The 7198-nt window shown below is 32.2% G+C and overlaps 1 non-coding gene across 1 annotated transcript; it reads left to right on the top strand.

Moving 5' to 3' along the window:
• The first annotated feature begins 4196 nt into the window (after nucleotides 1–4196).
• Nucleotides 4197–4329, top strand: LOC116283242 (small nucleolar RNA SNORA71). The gene has a single exon (XR_004192803.1). It is a non-coding gene; the product is annotated as a small nucleolar RNA SNORA71 (small nucleolar RNA).
• The last annotated feature ends 2869 nt before the right edge of the window (nucleotides 4330–7198 follow it).

The following is a 7198-nucleotide window of genomic DNA, read 5'->3' on the forward strand; positions in this document are numbered from 1 at the left end:
CAAAATACATTCTTATTTTGATACTTGTGTGGAAACATGGTTTTTCTGTTTTCATAGATCAGCTTTAGTTGAGTTCACACAATGAGATTTATACGGAAAAGTTGGAACTATCTGCAGTAAGTGATATCAGAGGTTTTACCCCAATAAAATGGAAACTGTTGTCGCTGCCAATTTCTCAATAACCTACTTCGGAGAATTGAAAGAAATTAAAGACCTTCGGAAGAAGATGATGTCATTTTTCAGAAAATAACTTCTACTCTATTTCAAGCCGCAAAGAGCATAAGCAGAAATGTTAATCAATCATTTTGGATTGTTTTACTTAGACGTGTGTTGATGTTGTGAAGACTGAAGATAAGATTTTGCATTCTTTCCTGTTTGCTTTGTCTTATAGACTAAATCCATTACATTTTCAGAGAGATTCTTTTTGCTAGGTTCCTGCTTTCATTAAGGAGAACTTTGTCACGAAAGGAATGCTGTGAATTTTATGCATAGTGTGCCTTACCGATAATCCAAACAGTTTGTAAATCTTACTATTTCCTCCCTCCTTAATCCTCTCTTTTTAATCCACTATGTGCTCATGAAAATACAATCAAAGAAGAAAGAATACTTTTTAATGTATTATTTTTCTTCACTATTCTTGTTTTTCAGCATAAAGACTGCAGGGTCCTGTTATTCTAATCACCCTCTTCCTGGCTGGCATGCTGTTTCTACCCAGCTAGTAAATCTATTTCACATTTTCTAACCTCTCAAAGTAGTCATTTTTGTCATTATTTTAACTACTGATGTTTGCTGAGATGTACTCACATAATTTCCTTTGCTGTCAATATTCAGATTAATACAATTGCTTCTCATACAGGAATGTGGGGATAATTCCTTTTTTTTTTTTCCTAAATTTTAGGAGTCCTTTTACTCCTGAGAGTGATAACCTGACTTTGTTTTTATTTCTATGAAATTGTATTTACGTGGCACTCACTCTTTAAAAATAAATTTCTGGGTAGAGAATTCTAAACTTACAATGTTTTTTATATATTTTCTTTGACTTTGGTTAATTTTACCACCACATCCAAAAATATGAGTGCTCTCTAATCTGAGTTCTCAATGTAGTTTTTAAGAATTCAGATGTATAATTCATGATCATCTCTTTATATATGTAGGTATTTATCTGTATGTGTATCTGTGTGTGTAAATATATATATATATGTATATTTCTGATTAGTTTAAAAATATTTTCCTTTGAAGTTCTGAAATTTGTGATAGAAATTTTGATTAGTGGATCTCATAATGATCGTGTTTGCTATGTGTGCTTTCTGAAAGTGTGGATTCACATTGTTCAGTAATTGAATGATTTCAAAATTATTAACTCAGGAAATGTTTTTAACTCATACTCTGTTTTATTTATTCTAGAACTCTAGTTATATATATGTTGAGCCTTTTCATCCAAAGCTCCATGTTTCCACACACTTCTCTCATGTTCTCTTTCTCTATCATAGCTGCATGCAATGGAGGATGTTCAGATCAAATTTCTACCATCATATTCAACAATTTCATTGTGTTAATTTATATTATGTTATTATGAATTAATATTTATATTTTATTATGTTATTTTATTTATTTTCTTTCAATATTCCTGCTCATTTTAATAGGCTCCTGCTCTTGACTCATGTTTTTTCATTCTTGTATTAAATTGTATATATAAATATATAAATAAATAAAATATATACACACTTATACATATATACACATACCTATCCATGTATATATACACATATATATGTATGTATATATATCTTATTCATTTCATCTACTAGGCATGACATTTCTGCTATCTGGATTTTGTATTATTTGTGTTTTTGATGTTGTTATTACTGCCACCTCTCACTCAGCATGATTTCCTTCCTTGAGTGTTTTTAAATTTTTTTTTCCTTTTGTATTGAAAGCTTGTGTTTGCCAGAACTCTATACTGGTAATCATGTACGCCTTAGACAGCAGTTGTATGAATGTGTTTGCTTGTGTGTGTGTGTTATAGGCCATGAAAATTGCATAAAAAGGGGTCTGGAGCCATTGTGAAGGCTAACCAATGGCAGACACTTTAAAGGAATTCATTTTTCCCTTATAGAGAGGTAAGTCTGTGACAAACATTTAAACATTTTATATCTGCATTGTTTTGTGAAGAATGATTTCCCTACTGCATCCATTTTCTGTGTTACAAGTCTATGATGTATGATCTTTCAGTTAACTCCTCTAATTTAGCCTTAGTCATGTCCCTGTGCACTAAAGTTTTAAAGCTACTTCAATTCATAGATATGCGTATGATATATTGCAGAGTCAGAAAACTCTTACCTTTGTAATCTGTCTTCCAGGCACACTTCTGGCCTAAGATGATTCTCTTCACTTCTTTCAGGGTGTTTACTCATTAAATTTTTCTATAATTTAATAATATGTATATGTTTGTAGTGTGAGGATTCCACAATATTGCTGAAATTAGAGTTCAATAAAAAGCTTTCTTGAATTCAATCAGCATTTTAGGCACACAGTTCTTACAACCAAACTGAGAAAAAAATCAAGACTAAGTATCTCATGAAATCATTTAAGTTATAAAATCAAGACAGAAAATGTTAATATTTGACTTGATACAGATGTTTCTAGAACATAGCACAATTGCCATATAAATCTCATTGAGTGGACTCAAAATTTTCTACAAATGAAGTTTTTAATTTGAAGCTTAAAAAAAGAATAAAAGTTCAATGTATGAACATTAAACATGAATACACTTCCAAACACTTATAACACACAATGTGACATTATATTTGAAATTGCATTTGAAGCTCTTTTAAAATAAATATGCTTAAAAAGTAGTAGAAAATATCCCTGAAATCGGAAGTTTTAACACATTACAGTTAATAAACATAGTTTGGATGTACAATTTCTCTTGACAGCAAATTGGAATGCTTAAGATTTTTTGGAAGCTAATTGCACTCTCATTTAGTCTAATGAACATTTTCAGTAGCAATATTATGATTCATGTTTCTCAGGGAGAGAGCAGCTTGATACTTAAGAAGTGTTGAGTTGTTCTGTGCAAGACATGTGGCTACTTTGGGAATTTTTTTTTTTTAACAATTAGCTCAGTCTTATACTGCCAATTATTTCCTAAAGAAATCTATTCTTATATTGAGAATGTGTTGTTAACGCTTGGAATAATGAAACTGGTCTTCAACAGGACAGTAACTATTCTAGAGAGAATTTTACTTTATTGTATCAGCCCCAAATCTTTTTCTTTACTAGCAAAATTCCCTCTGAAAATGACCGTCAACTAGACACATGATCATTTAATGGGGGGGAGGGAGAAGGCAGAACCTCTCAAACTCTCTAGACAGTTTTTTACATTTTGTTTTTACAAGTTTTTAAGTCATTATGTGTCAAGATATCTGATTCTATGTAAGTAAATTATCATTAATATTGAGATTTTATGAGTCTAATAATAACACCATTTTTACCCTCTCAGGTTTGGGCCCAGTTGAATGACAGAAGTATAAGTTAAAATATCACCAGTTTTATTATTAATAAAAGATATTGTTGAACATGGCTTAGACTTGTTTCCAAAACTGCATGATCTGAGTTAGAGAAATATCCTGCCAAGAATATTTTTTCCAAGATACTATCTTTTTTTTTTTTTTTTTGGCAGCAGGGCAGTGAGGAGGGGTTGGCTCTCAAGGGATGTTGTTAACTGCATCAAATATCTTAAATTTAACCTTGTAGGTAGAAACTTACAATCTTAAAATATGTTAATATAGTCTAATAATTGAGATCACTTTGAAAGTCTTGAACTTAAACCAAATTTAATCTATTTCACTACCCAGTATCTTAAAATATTAATATTCGAAATGCTGGAATTTTCTCATTTAACTCAATGATATTTCATACTATGGGTGCAGTTGTTAATTTAAATTTCACTGTCATTTAAGTTACTACGGTGGTGTAATCAAAGCAGCATTCTTCTTAGATTTCATAAGAACTCAGTTCAAAGTTTAGCTAAATTAAATGCTGCATGATCTTCTGTGTATTAACTTTGTCATCTTGAAAATGGTTTATTAATGCCAACCTGTTGAGATAATTAACTGAAGATATCACAGTAAATATGTCATAAAATAATAACCCATATACATTTGTTTTTAATCTGCTTATGAATCCATTTCAGCCCCTGCATTTGAAAGTGAACATGGGCTGCCCGTGCCCTGGTCATCGATAGTGCAGGCAGAGGAATTGCTGAAAGCGTTTCCCCGTGTTTGAAGTGTCCATCCTGTCCCTTCCAAACCCTGGAGCTTTCCCACTCCTCTTCTGTCCCATGGCTTTTTAGATGCCTCCTGGCACCTGGTGTCTATTGAGTGCCCTGAGTGTCTGTTTCAGGGATGGTTTCTGTGATGCTTTAAAAAAGGAGAATGAGAGTGGGCCCTGCCATGGCTGTGGTCTTCTGACCGTGGTCTCCAATTTCAGCAGTACTGTGTCCTCTTCTGCCTGAGTCTGAAGTGACCACATGCTTCCTGTGTCCCGGTCATTGGTAATGTGGGCAGAGGAAACTTGCCCATAATTGTCCCTTCCAGACAGGACATCCTTAAGTGACTGGCAGTCACCAAGATTGAAGTCTGAGGATGAAGGCTGTAGTCCATTCACCACTAAGACCCAGGTCCTACCCTGACACATAAAACACCATGATTTCCTGTTGATGAGCATCTGGGTTTCCGGCCAGGTGGGCTGATCACGTGCTGGTTTCTTGTCCCCTGTAGGGAAAAAAAAAAGAACACATTTCATTTAACATTGTTTTTTAAGCTACATATTTTAATAATAATTTCTGTTGTATGAAACATCATATGCAAAGTTACTCATGTTAACATATTACATATACATAATTAAATAATCACCAAAGACATAAATTTTTATTTTATATATATTTAGAAATAATATAAAAAGTGATGAAATCTAGTTTTTTAAAAGGAGTTAACAGAAGCACTTCGTAAGACAATTTTAACAGAAAATCAAAAATAATGATATGGAATAGAAATATTGCCCAGATATTGTCTGTGAAAAATTAAAACATCAAGTTAATGCTATAACAAAAATCATGATAAAGAATCAAAAACCTAGAATTGTAATGTTTAGTTATGTTTGTCACAATGACAAAACTTTTTTAAACTTTTTCATATTTTCACATTTAGATTAGTCAAACATTTATAATATAAATAGTATTCTGCTGTTTTTTCTCCTGTCAACTTTCTCATTTTTAAGTAAACTTCTAGTCACTTTTGAAGTAAACTTTTTCACTGAAACATAAAATACATAGAGAAAAGTGCACAAACATTACATGTCATTTAATAGATTTTCACCAATTGAGTAAACCAATGTAGCCATTGCTCAGATCAAGAATAGTTTTAACAGAAATCTAGAAACTTCTCGTCCAATATTTTTTCTTCTGGTCCAACTCAAGAGGGAGGAGTTAAAACTGCAGACCTATAATCCATTTCTCTCCTGATGACCAGGAAACCTTAATGGAAAGAAATGAAAAGAACCAACTGGGAATAATCTCCTTCTTAAATTTTTGTTTTTACAAAGTTTGCAGCTTATCTGGACACTTTCATAATAATATATTAAAAGATAAGTTTTATTAAAAAGCTCTAAAGAGAAAACAGAGAAATGACTGAATCCCCTGATAAATAACAGACAGTAGTGATTAAGGTACCAAATCATACAAAAATATAAAACTCAGTTTAATTATGTATTAAGTCATAAAGGAGGTATTTTATAAGGACTTGCCCATCTGTTTTAACTTAATTAAATAGACACTGCATCCATTTTCTTTGTGCCCCATTCACCAGGCATAGCCAGGTTTTCACGCTCTTTACATACTATTTCTTCATAATTGCCCCACGAAAAAAATCTGAGCAGGAAACTGATGTGCACAAAGGTGAGTTTAATAACAATCTGGAGAATGTGTAGAATTTGTGGAGTAAAAAGAGAATGAGAACAGAAAGACAGGTATTTTATTTCCCCTATAAGGTTGTACTGAGTTGATTTAGAATTATGGACCTAATCTCCTTTTTAAATAACTAAACGTCTAGGTAAATAGGCAAATAGTGCCTGTTAAGAGAAGGATAGGCATCTATGGAATGTCCTAAAAAGGATGTCTCTGATTAAGAACTGTGTATTGTTTAATAAGTCCAGAATGTATGAGTGAATGAGGCACGACTCCCTAGAAAATGGTACGTGAACAGTAAAATACGATGGAGATGTCACATAAGTTAAACGCTCTTCTGCTGCGGCTGTAAAGCCACAAAACCTTACGTGGAGCCTTGTCTGTAATTCTAGGACAGATAGTCTAGGCTTGGCGTAGAAAGGACCCAGGAACCATCCTCCATATCTTTTTCTAAAGCCTCCAGGCTTTTTCTAAAAATGTTGCTTGCCTTCACCCTTTTACTTACTAATAAAGCTTAATTTTTTGGTAAGCGCTCAAATTTATGTGTTTGATTTGACAACTTGATCCTTTGTGTTAGCTCAGTCAGATCAGTTTAGCTTATTTTCGAATGGTATTTAAATAGCACTGAACAGTCCATATACATTTGTACATGAATTCTTTGCCTTAATATTATCTTTATGACATTCATCCATAGCAGTGCATCTGCCTGTGCTTGAGCCAGTTACATATATATATATGTGTATATATACATTCACATATGTGTATATATATGGAGATAGTCTTTCAGCTTTGTTCTTCAAAATTGTCTTTGCTATTTTTTGTCTTTCATATTTCCTTATAAATATTAAAAGTTGCTCATTAATATTCATACTAATCATGCTGGGATTTTTATTGTGATTACAATGAATCTGTAGATCAATTGGTGACATCTTAACAACACTGAGTCTTACAAGTCATGAGCATGGTACATCCTTTTACTTATTTAGGTTTTCTTTAATCTCTTAAACATGTATTGAAAATCTATTCTTGGATATTTAATGCTATTTAAATAGCATTGTTTTGTTTTAGTTCTGTTTTCTATTGCACATATGGAAATAGATTTTTTTTTGTTATATTGATCTTGAATCCTGCAAGCTTCCTAAATTTCTTTAACAATTCCATGTAAACTGGTATTACTTGAATGTATAAGTTATAATCTTCTTAAAGTCTTGTTTTATAATATCTGTGCCATTT

This window comes from Vicugna pacos, chromosome 14 (genome assembly GCF_048564905.1).
Source record: "Vicugna pacos chromosome 14, VicPac4, whole genome shotgun sequence".
Taxonomy (NCBI): Eukaryota; Metazoa; Chordata; class Mammalia; order Artiodactyla; family Camelidae; genus Vicugna; species Vicugna pacos.